Source organism: Vipera ursinii, assembly GCF_947247035.1.
Source record: "Vipera ursinii genome assembly, chromosome: 5".
Lineage (NCBI taxonomy): Eukaryota > Metazoa > Chordata > Lepidosauria > Squamata > Viperidae > Vipera > Vipera ursinii.
In genome coordinates, this window is record NC_139518.1 from 77,306,963 (window position 1) to 77,323,959 (window position 16,997).

The window sequence follows — 16,997 nt, forward strand, 5'->3', positions numbered from 1 at the left end:
GATACTTCATTGTTCTAGGATGTGTATCCAATGTATTAGCTTGAATGGCTCACTACACCAGATAGCTACTGTGCACACAGAGATGTTAAACGTGCTTTAACAGTCCCATTGTGTTCAACAGTTAGACTGACAAATGTGAAGATATCTCATTTCCATTTTCATAGCAGAACAACGAATAGAACAGAGAGCTAAGTTTATAATGCATTCAGAACAGAAAGTGAAGAATGGTCGAAATTGTTCTGCAACCCCTGTCCCTACCTGTGATGACAGAAAAGTTTAAAGAAAGAAAAAGATAATGACTGTGCTTAGCTGAACATAGCTAAGAACAAAAATGCACCCATGGAGAATTTTAATTCTGTTGAATGAACAATGATACCTCTCTACCTAAAAACCTCCAAAATAGGAAGTTCAAAGAGAGGGATGTTCACCTGTGACCCTACCTTTCTTTTAAAACTTTGAAAACAGGATCAAAGAGAACATAATTAACAGGTGAAATCAGAAGAAAGAAAGAAAGTGGGAGAAATTCCTTCTCTTTAAGCCAGTTTCTTCTTGGACACAAGAGAATTTTTAAAAAATGCAGTGCCAACACACCATTTCTTTTAACAAGATAATGAGCTGTCTGTCTGTCTGTCTGTCTGTCTGTCTGTCTGTCTATCTATCTATCTATCTATCTATCTATCTATCTATCTATCTATCTATCTATCTATCTATCTATAACATTGGGTTTTATTTAATGTATCAATATGATTCACAGTCAAAAGAGCTGAACATACTTTTGTGTGCATGTTAAATGATTCAAAGCAACAGTATTAAAGATAAATGGCCTGTAAATTAATAACTCAAAATAATTTGTATGACTTTTTATTTGAGTGTAATTGCTATGTTATTAAGTTAAATGCTGGTCTATGACAGAAATAAAGTTGATTGATAACTTCTTCCCCAAACTGTATTATTTACAAAAATAAATGTACTTTATAATGAGACACAATAACCTCCTTATGTCTTTACAAAAGGTGTCTGTATGAAAACTGATTTGCATTTGTAACTCCAACTAATGTTAACAATATCAAAAACAAACAAACATTTCTCATTAAACCTATATTTAAACATACATTAAAGTCAGTGTTTGATTTTTAAAGATAAGGAGTGGAAGATGCACTAGAACATTGCCAAAGTCAACCAAGTACACCTGATGTAAAAAGCCTTCGAAATAGAGCTGAAACTGGCAAAAAGGGGAAAAAATCCCAAAGGTTTTTTTAAAAAAAGCATTTTTGAGGCACACTGGATAGTTGCTGTCTGTCTGTCTGTCTGTCTGTCTGTCTGTGTGTTAAGTACTTGTCAAGTCTTTTGAATACCTTGCTAGTTAAATCTTCTTTCCTGTTTCAGCCTATCCCAAGGCTATCCGCAGGCTATAGTCACAACTTACGACAGTTCATTATTTTTGTAAATTATTCAAATTGCTAGTAAAGAATTAGGGAGGCTGATATGGCCATTTCGGACTTATTTTGTTCTCATCAGATGAGAACAAAATAAGTTCGAAATGACCATATCAGCCTCCCTAATTCTTTATTAGCAATTTGAATAATATACATATACATATACATATACATACATACATACACATACATACATACACACACACACACACACACACAAACACACACACACACACACACATATATATATAGGACCATATAGGAGCTGTGACTAGGGGGGCCTTCGCACAGGTTCGCCTGGTGCGTCAGTTGCGGCCCTATCTTAGCCGGGATGATCTATGCACGGTCACTCATGCGCTCGTGTCCTCTCGTCTGGACTACTGCAACGCTCTCTACATGGGGCTGCCCTTGAGGACCACCCGGAAGCTCCAACTGGTACAGAATGCAGCCGCGAGAGTGGTGTTGGGAGTCTCCCGATACTCCCACGTTACACCTCTGCTCCGTGAGCTGCATTGGTTGCCAGTTGTCTTCCGGGTGAGATTCAAGGTACTGGTAACGGTGTTCAAAGCACTCCATGGCATGGGGCCGGAGTACCTCAGGGAACATCTGCTGCCGGCATCAAGCTCCCTGCGCCCTGTGCGTTCCCACAGAGAGGGCCTCCTCAGGGTGCCACCGATCAGAGAATGTCGATTGGTGGCCCCCAGGGGGAGATCCTTCTCTGTGGGCGCTCCGGAGCTGTGGAATCAGCTACCGGTAGAGCTCCGGATGGCGCCCGATCTTCGCTCCTTTCGTCGCGATCTTAAGACATTTCTGTTTGTACAAGCTGGCCTAGCCTGATGGGGATTGCTGGGGTTGTTTTATCTTTGGTTTTTTAATTTTTCTTGGGGTTTTTAGCACTGTATTTCTATTGTTTTTAACTAGGGCAATTGTTTAATCTTTTTTAATGTTTGTATTTGCTATTTTATTCTGCCCTGTGAACCGCCCTGAGTCCTCAGGGAGAAGGGCGGTATATAAATGTTATTAAATTAAATTAAAATTAAATATATATATATATATATATATATATATATATATATATATATATATATATATATATATATATATATATATATATATATATAATATATATATGGGACGCGGTGGCTCAGTGGGTTAGGCCGCTGAGCTTGTCGATCAGAAGGTCGGCAGTTTGGCGGGTCGAATCCCGAGTGCCGCGTAACAGAGTGAGCGCCTGTTACTGCCAACCTAGCAGTTCGAAAGCATGTAAAAATGCAAGTAGAAAAATAGGGACCACTACAGTGGGAAGGTAACAGCGTTCCGTGCGCCTTTGGCGTCTAGTCATGCCAGCCACATGAACACGTAGATGTCCTCGGATAAGCGCTGGCTCTTCAGCTTTGAAGCTCTAATATATTACAGTTCTTCTATCTATAGCAATTTCCTGGTCAAATCACTCTAAAAAGCTATTGGTAATAAGAATAGCAATAGCACTTTGACTTATATACTGCTTCACTGCGTTTTTCAGCCCTCTCTAAGCAGTTTACAGAGTCAGCATATTGTCCCCAATAATCTGGGTCCTCATTCTAGCGACTTCATAAGGATGGAAGGCTTGAGCCAGTGAGAATTGAACTGCCAAACTGCTGGCGGCAGTCAGTCAGCAGAGGTAGCCTGCAGTACTGCATTCTAAGGAATGTTCCTTTTATAATGGTTTCCTTTTATCTTTTTAATTTTCCCCCAAAATCTTTTAACTATGTGTATTATTTTTTCTTCTCTTTCTCTTTTTCACTTGTTTTACATCAAAGAAATACAAATAATCCCTGTTTAGATTTCAGCCTTTTCAGCAAAATAATAATACTTTAGAAATGTCTTGTTGCATTTATGTTGTTGGAGATGCAGTAAATGTATTGTTAAGAAGCACTAACGTACATTAGCTCAATTTTGAAATTTAGTATTTTAAAAATGTTTATATTCTCTATTCTTCTGACAAAGAATATCGAAATATAGCCAAAGATTTAGTGTTCAGCAACTGAACTCCAATTATTCCTTTGTTTCTAGAACAACTTGATATGATATGGATGACTGTCATGAATCATGATGTATCTCTCTCTCTCTCTCTGTGTGTGTGTGTGTGTGTGTGTGTGTACACACACAAACATATATTCTGTATGCTATTTCTTCTTAGCTTACTTCTGCTAATTTAATTTTTTGTGGGAGGAGATTGTCCTAACTTGGGTGGAGAGCTCAAAAGAAGCTATTGATAATCCATAATTTGACTGACACTCATTTTTGTTGATTTTCAACCATCCTGAAAGTGACCGTATCATCACTGTCATTTTGATAATAAGGACAGTGATGTGGATCTTCTTATCAATGTATTGAGTCTCTTCTTTCCTTATCAGAGTGCTAAGCAATTCCCAACTCTCTTTCTTGTTTGGTCCATTGACCAACTCAATATCTCTTCGAGTGCAACAGAGATGCACTGTGGTGATAAGAATTTCAAGAAAGACTTTTAATCAGAGAAAGACCAGATCTTTTATCCAGTATTATTTCAAATTAGTTAAAAAGATTCCCCTTTTAGTTAATTCTGCATCAGGATCCTATTTCTGATTTGTAGTTTCCTAAGCGTGTAGTTTTTATTCATTTGTTTACATGTATCTATGTAATAAAAAATTCTTTAATGGTTTGGTAAAAGTGAAAAGATCAATAAACTATTAAAGGCATAAAAATTAAAGCCCAAACTAAAACAGTAACGCTTAAAAATTAAATGCTTGGTAAATCAATGCAGTAAGTCCAGGGCTTTTTTTCTCATAGATCGCTCAGAATGGAGTTCTGGCACCATTTTTTGGATGGAACCTTGTAGGGTAGGCAAGGCGGGTTGTATGACGTCTGTGAGTTCCGGCACCTTTTTATTTTACAAAAAAAGCACTGAGTAAGTCCTTTCTGCAACTCAAACAATAGCAAAAGTTCAAGAGCAGTTTGTCTTTGTGTTTCTTATATTCAGGACCTAGGTTACTTCTGAAGTCATTTACTTTGTTAAAAGGGTTTTTTTTTGTTGCAACACCTTACTCCCAACAAAATTTTGATTGAGAGATATTTATTTCTTTTTTTATAATGTGCTAGACTTTTCCGCCATCTGATATGAATGTGGTGCAGCATGAGTATGATATACACTTGGTGTTTTTGAACACAATTTATATTACTTCTTACTCTTTTTTTCCTCTTCACTTGTAATAATTTCTCTATCCTGAGAAACAAATCAGAAAGATACAACCTATAAATTTGTACATTTTAATAAAATTCACTCATTACAAAAAGTGCTATCAATTCTGTTTTTTTTAACCACTAGAGACTAACCCAACTTTCTATCTATGGTTTATGCTAATTAATAAACCAAAGAGAGAGCTCAGCGATTACTTCAGTTTTTACTCTTAATTCCAAATTATTTATTTATTTTATTTATTTAATTCAATTTATATACCGCCCTTTTCCTGAAGGACTCAGGGCGGTTTACAGGGCAAAATTAAAACAATACAATATAAAAATTAAAATAAAATTAAATCAATAGCCCCAAAATTTAAAATTAGAATTTAAAAACCTTAAAACCCCTCAGTCCAGGCCAGCTAACTCAAAAAGCCAGGTTTTTAGGTCCCGGCGAAATGAACGAAGGTCATGGGCAATCCGGAGTTCCACCAGCAATTGATTCCATAAGGTAGGCGCGCCCACAGAGAACGCCCTCCTCCTGGGGATCGTCCGCCGGCATTCCCTGACCAGCGGGACCCTGAGAAGGCCCTCCCTGTGGGAGCGCACAGGACGATGGGAAGTTGATGCTGGCAGCAGGTGTTCCCTGAGATAAAATAATGAAGAATGAACTACATGACCAAGTTTCCTTACCACTAGAAAGGGCCACTGAATGTTTCTCAAGGGCAGGAACATATAATTCATTCTTTAACACACACACACTCGCCAGGAAGGGAAGTTGTGCCTATTTTTCCCAATTATGTGACAAAACTAATCTTTCATGGCTGCTGCTGACTTGTGCTGGTCATATTCACCTGCCCTGCTCCATTTATTGATACAGTAACAGCCCTCCAACTGGCTACCATGCACTGGGGCAGGAACCTCTTACCTCAGATCATTGCCCTTTATGTCGATTAGTCTTAACAACTTCGCCAACTGAATTCCGGAGAACTGGGTCTTCTTTCTACAAGGTCACTAAATAGATCTTTCTTCAACCGCAAGTTAAAATTGACAAGAGTTCTGTCACTTTGTTTATCTAGCCCAAGTTAAGGATTCATTAAAATGGTAAAACAATCAGGGAATGGTGTTGTTGTTATTGTTTTTTACCAGCTCAGGCCAGGTAAAGAAGCAAGGAAACCCATCAAATATATCACAGACTAAACACAGTCTGGGGGGAAAATGCACCATGGTGTCCAAAAAAAAAAAGAGAAGGATATTTAAATTTGCAAAATTTATTTCTTCAATCAGCTTCACTGATGGCTGGTTCAGCCATGAAAGTTAAGGCTGGAATGTGGAAAGCTCTTAATTATATAATCAACGTTCTGAATATAAGCCACAAATAAATCAACATGGATTCTTAGCAGAGCCAGAGAAGAAAACAAAGCAAGAAAACAAAGCATGAGCAGGAAATAAAAGCTATCTATGTCAACCCCTGGCTGAAAAGCCCAACCGAGCAAAATACTAGAGCCATTGCTAACTTCTAATGATTACTTTTATTGAGCAGAATCAAACCAGCGGGGTCAAAGGGAAGCTAGCTCTAAGGGAATTCTTCAGCAGCTTCCGATCTCATGCTGGTGAAGGACACCTGTAGATTCAAAGCTCTCTTCCCTTCCTCCCTCCTCTGTTGGCAAGTTAAATGCACACTGTGGTCCTAAAGCTTGTAGCATGACAATCTATTTTCTCCCAAATAAATTTAGTTCTGACAACCTAGTGCCCAGGATTACAAAATATAGGATTTGAACCTATTAATTTAGAGTGGCAGTCAAAAGCACTCCATTCTTTACTTATTTCTATTATACGATTAACTGAACTCAGAATATATTTATTAATCATACCGCTTCTAAATTCAGGATTACAAGTCTATTTCAAACTGTGATCAATTTATTTTTCAGTCCATTCCCACTTAGTTTTTATCCAAGCCATTTTATTCTTTGTAGACCAACCATCTCTGTAAGTGCACACTTAGAAAATGTCAAAATCTTTTAAAGGAATTTAAAAATATAACTTGATTTTTAAAAAAAAAAATACCGGTACCAGAAAAATAGTATAAAGTATTTTTGTTAATTCAGATGGACATAAGACAGGACTTGAGAATACAAAGTTTTGCAGTGAGCAAAATATAATTTTTCAATACAATTGTCTGCTTTTGAAACACAAATCTTATTTCATGTTAATGTTCAGAACAAATCAGCTGCAATGTTTAATTACATGGTAAAAACTAAGCATGGATTTATGAAAAATTCTGAAAGCTATAATTTTGCTTCCCTGTTACTATTAAGTAAACCTGGAGTACTGACAAAATGGATTAAATCATTTCTACTTTAAACATCAAGAACTTTAAAAGTGTTAAAGATTTGTGTTTATTATCTATCAAGAATGTTAATGAATTAGAAATAGGACTTACAAATTTATTTTACTCTGAACTGTGTCACAGGTATAAGTCCTATTCATTATAAGTTCAGTATAAGTTTGCTTATTTTATTAGGAAGGTGACTTCTTACTAGAAATTCCAAAGCTGGTATGATATTCATATAAGGCAGCCCCTACAAAGTTTACATTACAGGATTTTATTAGGCTGTGTCAAGATATGCTATAGCTTTCCATGGAACTGATGAACCTTTAATTGTGCAGTTTAAATGCAGTTCAGATAAGGACTTATCTGTATCTCCACCACACAGGAAATAATCTATAAAGACTTCCATTAATGCATCATAGTGAATACTGTGCTCTTCAAGAATAAATGCTGAATTGTATCCATTTGACGCTCCATTTAACAGAACAGAGCATTCACTTGGTCAAATTCAGGGTGTGTGAGAACGTACTGTATTTTTGTGTGTGTATAGTCCTTAAATTATAAAATGCAGCTATGAATCTAAAATCTTTGCCTTCTACTATTAGCAATATTTATAGATTCTGAACTAATTATCAACTAATAATCATGATGCAGAAAGTACTTCGGGACACTACCAGGGCCAAATCAGAGGAAAAGATTAAAATCCAGAAAGGGATTTAAAATAAATTCATAAATCCAGAAGATTTATGAAAGGGACTAAAGTAGTTTAAAGGTGTAATGTGGAAAAACCCCTAAGTCAGACTATTACAACCTGATAGCACAAAGTGATGCATCTCAAATTTATACTCACACACACATACCCAAGTATATTCCATTGTTTACCCTCAAGACACTGAGTTGTCCCCAGGGAATAGTCACACTAGATTTTATGTTTGCCTGGTTTAATGATACGTGTTACCTCCAGCATTTTGAGAGACTCCATTTGCATTCCACTTTTAACTCTAAGGAAGAAAAAGTAGTGTTTTATTTGAACCACTAAACCCAATCAATCCTGGGGCTGAAGAGGACTATTCTTAAAACAACCTAGTGTATATTTCCACTAAATTAACTTCCCAGTCAACCATGTCATGCAAGCACAGATGAGATATTAATAGAAATTTAACCCAGATATTTACCCAGAGATACAGTCTTCAAATGGCCCTGCAAAGCTGGAGCTACATGGTGGTAAAAAGGAAAGGAATAACACCACCCCACTTTCATGGCAGAGGATATTAATCTCAAAAGGCCACTCACTTTTTTTTCTGGCGGGGTGAGAGAGAGCACAATGCAACATTCTCCCAGCAAACTCCACAATGCCTAAGAGATCACCAAACGCAGGAACTTCCCATCTGAATAGGCACCTATAATTTCGAGCTTCTCGTGTATTTCATTTCATTTACTTTGGGACCAAATCTGCTGACTGGTGAAAACACGACCACAAAGAAATCAGAATCACTTATTTTAAATCCTCCGTGATGAGGGGATTATAGAGTGTTGCAGAGGGCAGGCTATCTGACCCACTTTGAGGGATGAAACCACAGCTTCCAAAATAGCACACATATGCCAGGCCTAGGTGAAAAGATTAGCTTGTCGCTGTTGTTTTCCCATAAGTGAAAACAGCCTTAAACCAATCTATTAGCTAAAACAGCACACAAATCACGGTCATACAATTGCTAAAAGATGAGCGATGTGTTAATAATCAATGGAGTGAATTGGAACATTAAGATTCTCTCTCCCGAGTTGCTATTTTCTGAGCTACTGTGTTTGCCCAATTCCTCAATTGAGGACAAGCCTGTCAATCCATGCAGATAATCCTCCTCATTTCTCCTTTTCCTTTACTGTGTTTAATGCAAAACAGAGTTTTATTTGTTTTATTATTTAGTTGCATTATTTATGTTTTGAAAATGTTGCAGAATGGGAAATCAGAGCTGGAGTTTCGTGTACGTATTTTAACCTAGTGGTCTGAGGCAAGTAAAAGAAAACCTACCCTGAATTACTCCAGCCTGCCTTAAAATTTAGATTTCATTCAAATATGATACAAAGTCTCACCCTCTGTATGGCTAATTAATACATACATGAATGGCAGATATTGTGGGCTATACGCTTGTTTTGTTATTGCCTCTCTTGGAAACCAATTCAGTAATCAATCCTCACTGTTGAAAGTGGGGAGTTGTAAGCTTGTTTGTCTTTTGCTAAGAAAAAGTTCTTTGTCTTGTTTGTGCAACTATGAGATGGAAAATATCTTTACTACTGCTGTTTAGGCTGCCATCTGGTACTGGAAGAACATGTGTGAAAGGCACAAGTTGTGATTACTTTTGGCTCTGGTTTAATCAACAAAAAGGGATCTGTTCAGTGTTATGCATAGAATAAGTAAATGTTGCTCTTGTAATCTTTAAATTACATATTTCTTTTTTTTTTAAATGAATGTTTTTTAACAAAAATGTGATTTAAAGAAAATAGGAAAAATAAGCTTTCTATTGATATTGCTCACATAATTATGCGTTTCTCTCAACTTTTTCTTCTGTGCACACACAGAGGCATAAATAAATATTAGTTGACTCAATTGCTCTCTATTCTTAATATATATGTGTTAATTAATTGCTGCTGCCCTTTTTTTTACTATTCAACAATCTCAACAACAGAACGTTAGTGTCAGAATTATGAAGTCTGTCATTTGTACTTCTATAACTGTCTGTTTTGGTACAATAACCAAACAGGGCAGGTACAAAGTTCAACAGATAGTTTAAAAAAGGTTCCCCCGCACATGCGTGCTAGTCGTTTCCAACTCTGGGGGCCGGTGCTCATCGCCGTTTCAAAGCTGAAGAGCCAGCGCTTGTCCGAGGACATCTCCGTGGTCATGTGGCCGGCATGACAAGATGCCAAAGGTGCACGGAACGCTGTTACCTTCCCACCATAGGTCCCTATTTTTCTACTTGCATTTTTACGTGCTTTCGAACTGCTAGGTTGGCAGAAGCTGGGACAAGTAACAGGTGCTCACTCTGCTAAGCGGCACTTGGGATTCGACCAACCAAACTGCTGATCTTCTGATCGATAAGCTCAGCGTCCTAACCCACTGAGCCACCACGTCCCTAACAGATAGTTAGGATGGCAGAAAAAACAAGCGCAACCAGCCTGCCTTCCATGGAGGATCGTGCATGAGCCAGAAAGAGGGCTGACAAAATATTTACAGACCCCTCATCTGATAGACCAGGGGTAGACAACCTTGGCTGTTTTATGACTTGTGGACTTCAACTCCCAGAATTCCTGAGCCAGCCATGCTGAGGGAAAAGGGAGAGGTTTCCAAGCAGAGCCATGCTGGCTCAGGAATTCTGGGAGTTGAAGTCCACGAGTCATAAAAGAGCCAAGGTTACCTACCCCTGTCCTAGACATAAACTGTTTCAACTCTTCTTCTCAGGAGGCCACTGTAGGGCATTGCATGCTAAAACAATTAGACACAAAGACAGTTTTAACCCCATGTCATCAGTCTGCTAAACATCTAATTCCCACAAAAACTGTCTTAAGCCTAAAGATTTTTACCCATGTAGTAGGGCTGCACTATGATTATCCTTCTCATCTTTCCTATTATCTTCTCCTATTGAAATATTCTGATTATCACTTTGTTGTTTGTGTGTACACAGAGATCATAACTGGCCTATAAAAGAATATTCTATTCTATTCTATTCTATTCTATTCTATTCTATTCTATTCTATTCTATTCTATTCTATTCTATTCTATTCTATTCTATTCTATTCTATTCTATTCTACTCATATTGAATTAGTAAGTATTACTGCATACAGAAAACCATTTCCCTCTTGTTTAGTTGACGGCACCTTCTAATCAAAAAAAGCATTAATACTTTTCATGCAGCAGTAACCCTATAAATTGTTCACTCTTCAGCATGACATGAAACAGTTTACATTAGCTCAGGAGATATATTGCTCCATAATCCAGTTGGATTTATTCTGAAAAGGAGCATATGGGAGAACAAAGCTATTAAGGAGCATAATAGTTTCAGTCATCAGTATGTGAACAGTGAAGGTTTACACACAGCCATTGTGCTATTTGCTCTTCTATCTACAATGCTGATAATATGATTAATATGACAAGATTAAATCACAATTGGCAACATCTGCTTCTAAAGCAGAGTACATACAGTAGTGGCCAAAATTGTGGAAACCTTTTGGGAAAAGTATATTTTTGAGGTTTGATGGCTAATAACACCACTTTTTTGTCTGGAGTAATACCATAAAATTATATATCCATGGAAATATAATTTAATCAAAAATGTAATGCAACATAGTTTGGTCAATTATCTGTACTGTATTCTATGAAGAGTTGTAGCCAATGAGCATGAGTGGTTAGAGAGCCAATCAGGTATCATCTTGTTTTGCCAATGACCCAATCAGATCCCACTAGGATTCCGTTATTGATGTCATGTATTGAAGCTGAGAGGAGGACATTTTTCAGTGTGTTATGTGATCGCTATGAAGTTGGTTGGGTTTTTTTTTTTGTTCTTTCATTTAGTGAGTTTGTAAAACATAATAAAATCAAAGTAATGGTGCAGAGAGTTGACTAGTTGCCCAGAAAGTGATGTAAAATAGTATTATTAAGTGAACAAGGCTACAGTTATAAAGAAATTAGAAGAAAAATTGGTGGAAACTTAACCAAAGGTGGCATTTCTACTGTACACTTTTTCCCAAAAGGTTTCCACAATTTTGGCCACTACTGTAGTTTTGGGAGAGAATGAGTTGATACATGTTTCAAGGAAAAAGCCATTAAGGAAAAAAAACCTTCAGAAAATGGAAGCACATTTTTAACAAAGGATTAGACTTTATGCAAATAGGTTATTTCTCCTTGTTACTAAAAAGATTTCAGTTAATTTAGAAAATAAAGGACAAGATCTAAAAAAATCATGGATAAATGGGCTCTGTTCAGATGTCAGAATGACTAGGAAAAGTTTGGGAACATCTTTTTTCTATTTTGTCTCAGCCAGAAATGTATACTATTACATTAGACAAGTCAGTTGAATAAAATACGGTTTGAAATGGGCTTGTTGGAAGGTAACACTGTGAAATTAATTGTCTCTTATTTATTATTAAATTTGAATGCTGCTGAATCATTTGGACTCCTGGGAAACAGTAAAATAAAACAGAATAAAACATTTATAGTATATTTTGCTATACTATTATAGTGTAAAAACAATTGCAGTAAAAAAACAATAATAAGAAAAATAGACATGGAAATTATGAGGGCAATTTGGAAATAAACCCCCACAATCCTTATACCAGAAAGAAAGAAAGAAAGAAAGAAAGAAAGAAAGAAAGAAAGAAAGAAAGAAAGAAAGAAAGAAAGAAAGAAAGAAACCCAATGTCATAAAGACAACACCAGCAATAGAAAACATAAAAAAGTATGAATAGCCATGAGAAACATCAGATGCTAAAAGTCATTCATAAGAATTTAAGCCTTCGTTAACTTCTAGAAACATAGACACTTTGGAGTAATCATTAAGAAACCAAGAGAAATGAGTTCTATGCTGATTCCTAGGAAGGAAGCAGTAGTAAACCATTTCTGAAAAACTTATTATTAAGTGAACAATAAGCCCCCATAGGCACCCTTGATGCAAACGATGTAGAGGTGGCCATGCCAACCCAGTAGGCCATACGCACTCTAGCCACGCCCACCCAGTAGGCCACGCCCACCCTGACCACGCCCACCCGGCCCCTTGAGGGCAACCGCAATGCTGATGCGGCCCTCAATGAAATTGAGTTTGACACCCCTGGTATAGGGTTTCCTGCCTGAGCAGGGGGTTGGACTAGATGACCTCCAAGGTCCGTTCCAACAACTTCTTCTTCTTCTTCTTCTTCTTCTTCTTCTTCTTCTTATTATTATTATTATTATTATTATTATTATTATTATTATTATTATTATTATTATTCAGACATGACTAAATGGAAAGGGGAAAAAACTTCTAAAAGGAAGATGGTCAAAAACGTAGGTGAAAACATAAATAATCACAGCTTTTCCTGGGAGTCATTTTTCAAATGGTTCTACACTGGTTGGAGAACACAGTCCTGCAAGAATCTTGCAGTTACGCCATTATGGCTCCTTACCCTGGGGTGAGACAGATGGGACTCATGGGCTGTTTGTTATTTGTGCTTCAATGTCATTTTGTTTTGGGTTTGTTTGGCTGTGCATATACTCTTTGTGAACTGCCAACTGGTGAAGTTCAAATTGAAAAATAAATAAATAGGGCTTTATATATCAAAACCAAAACTCCAAAATGTGTTGAGAAATTTACTGGTAATCAATGCAGGGGATACTAAGTAGGCATAAGATGATGGTAATGATTATGATTACCCAACTGCATTTTGCACCAACTGTGATTTCTAAATTGCTTTCAAAGGTATTCACTTGTAGGACACATTACAAAAGTCTAATCATTACTCCATACTTACAGGTAGGAGAATAAATTGTTGATCAGAACACTTCCAAAGTTGTAGTTGCATCTGCAGGACATAGGATCTTTCCCCTGAACTATGTATTAATATGTATTAATTTGATCCTCTAGAACAGGGGTAGGCAACCTCGGCTCTTTTATGACTCATGGACTTCAACTCCCAGAATTCCTGAGCCAGCTCAGGAATTCTGGGAGTTGAAGTCCATGAGTCATAAAAGAGCCAAGGTTGCCTACCCCTGCTCTAGAAGAAAATCAAGCCAGCTGTCTAAAGGCTATATTCTAACCTATGATAAATTTTGTTAGTGTGGTCCTATCCTTAAGGCAGTACAGTTGTGCAGTTAAACAGAAGAGAGCTTCTATAACACAATTCAGTGTTTGCTATTTAATTCAAACTTCCAAATCTCTTGAAAGCTACAATCCCAATTCAATCTGGACCCAGCCAAATTCCAACAGTGAAGGAAAGCAAACATTTTTGATGGCTGAAAGAACATTCATGCTCACAGAAGAACTTGTAGCTCCTTCGAGTCTTAAGCATGTCGTTTCTAATAATATTCCATTAGTAGTACCAAAATATACAATGCTGTATGCTTGGGCTTTTATTCTGATTGTGAAGTAACAAAGGAAGAAATTTACAACCTTATAAGCAGTAGGAAGCAACAAGCAGAATGAGAGATCCATATCCACTTAGTTGCACAATGCTTATTGTACTATTTTGAAATAGAAGAAAACCAATAAGTGGGCATAACAGTCCTAGCAATGGGCCAGAAAATGCTGACGTAAAAAAGTACAAACAAAATGTTTACATTCCAGTCTGGCCAGCATGCTTGAAAATTTACAAGCTACAATAAGCTTCAGTCAGTCACCCAGCTGAGATGGGATGAACATTCTTAAATAGTGTTGAGCAGTGGTGGGATTCAGCCAGTTCGTACCACTTTGGCAAAATCAGTAGCTATTTTTTTGTTGCTCAGGCCCAGAATGGACTTCCAGAAGCGGCATCCACAAAGAGAACCGGTTGTTCACATATTTGAATCTCACCACTGGTGTTGAGGAACTAGATATGCAGATACAACCACTCTGTACATAAATATCTGCAAAGGATATTATTTTCACAAAGAGATATGATTGTTCTACCTGTTGTTCCTTCACAAATACCAAAATACTGTTTCCAATTAAGGAATGCAACTTTTCAGGTGGGTTTTGCACAGAATGAGGACATTAGTAAATTACCTGACATGAACAGTGTAGGGGGGAAAAAAGCATTTCTGTTTATTGTGGTGAAATGGAAGCTTATTGTAGAAAACAATTGCTCTGTTAAACTTATCAGAAAGTTATTCTATATGGCCACCATTTTAATTCATATTCAGACTCAACATCAAAAGTGAATTAAATTGTAAGACTATCCACTTACTCTATGCCAGGGGTAGGCAACCTTGGCTCTTTTATGACTCATGGACTTCAACTCCCAGAATTCCTGAGCCAGCCATGCTGGCTCAGGAATTCTGGGAGTTGAAGTCCACCAGTCATAAAAGAGCCAAGGTTGCCTACCCCTGCTCTCTGCCATCTTTATTTCCAGGGACTCAAAAGCAATAACAACTTTCTCCAGTCCACATATTATTGCTAACTTAATTTATCTATTACAGAATTGAAACACCAATGACTACCAACACACTGCATATTTTCTGAAGAGAGAGAAGTTCCAGGATCTAATATGGGTCAGTTACAGGGACCAGAGGCTTAGTCGTCCAGGTTTTTGGACTCATGCTGGAAGCTAACTACCAGATTGCAAGAACATAAGCTAGTGGTCAGACAAGGAGACCCGAACTCATTGGTAGCCTCACATTGCAGTGAACAAGGACATACATTCAATTTTGCAGCTACTGAGATTGCTGAGTGAGCAGGTACAAAAGATAGCAGGAAAATGACTGAAGCCTGGGAAGCAGGAGTGCTGGTTTATCATCAGCTTATCAGGGACTTAGCCACCGAGAACTTGGCAGCAAGAGGAAACAACAGCCAGCGATTTAATAGCCAGCCACCAAGAAATAAAAAACCACACACAATCAGACACAACATAATGCTATGCATAGAATAGCCCAAAGCAAATGTTCTGGTGGAGAGAAGTTCCCTGAGGATCGGCTCCAGAATAAACCTTTCATTCTGGGGACCGACCCAGAATGTTCATTCGGCAATACTTCTGAACATAAATGTACGTAAATGTGCTTGAAAACACATACTAAGAAAAGAATGCAGCAAAAAAAACCCATATAGAACTTTTCCCGGAATGATCTCTGAATTGGAATGAAAAGAAAATAGAAAAAAATGAAAATAAAATAGGGCATATACACCCATATTTATTTAGTTTATTTTGCTTCTAAAAATTAACTTCCTGTGCAAGCTGTTTTAACTCCACAGTTATAAGTATACTTGTAGTCACAGTGTCATGGTTCCGACAGACAGAGACAAATAAAGCAGAACTCTGAAGCTTGGAAATTCCTCAAAGAGCATGTTTATTGACAGAAAGTATCGGCACTTCAAAAGTGAAACCAAATCTGAAGAGATGCATAACAATTCCCCAATACAAAGTTAAGAAATCCCACCCCTAAAGCTACGCAAGCAACTACATTTCTCTATACAGCTTGTTGGCAGGCTTTTCATGAAAAGCCCAGCCCGCAGTCTCAGGAGCAGCCGTTGACCTTGGTTCCCATGAAAGAAAGTCCAAAACAAAAAGTCTGTTTTGTCCGGCGCAACACCTGGCAACCCCACCACCTCCGTGCTATGTGTCAACTAGAAATGAGAAGGAAAAAATGGCTGCAGCCACGCTCATTCTAAAGTTGACACACAGTACAAGTTAAAAACAGCTCTGATTAGACAGAACATTCAAAATAGAATATTTGACCAGCTTTAGGGCTTTAAGGAGCTAGGCATCCATTTCCAACATCCTACCTACTGATAATTAATTGAACAAGCTTTCTAAAAAAACCTCACAAGCCTGCAATCTTTAGCCCTTAAGTACATAAGTCACCAAAGGATGGACCACATTCCTGCAGCTATTGAATGGTACAAAGCAATTGTTCTAAGCTAGCTTTATATGGTGCCTTGTTATATGTCCATAAGAATTGCCTCTCTTTTGAAAGGTACTTTATTTACATTTCTACGTTGCACTCTGTGCTTCTCATTCAACCTCCAGTGTTCTTGGTCAGCTAAAGCTGGACTACATCTTCCTTAGGCCCTATCTCAGACACTGCTCAGATTTTGATTGAAACCATTTTTCTGGGCAGCATTGCTGGTTCCTCTTACATGGTTAGATAAATTTGCCTCATCCTCCACTTGATATATTGCAGCTTTTAATTCCTGGCTATGTTACCCCTAAGCCTATCAGGGGTAGGCAACCTTGGCTCTTTTATGACTTGTGGATTTCAACTCTCAGAATTCCTGAGCCAGCATAGCATAGCTGGCTCAGGAATTCTGGGAGTTGATTGAATGAACCTTTATTGTCAAAGTACAACCATGTATACATTGAGATTGGCTGAGCCTCCATT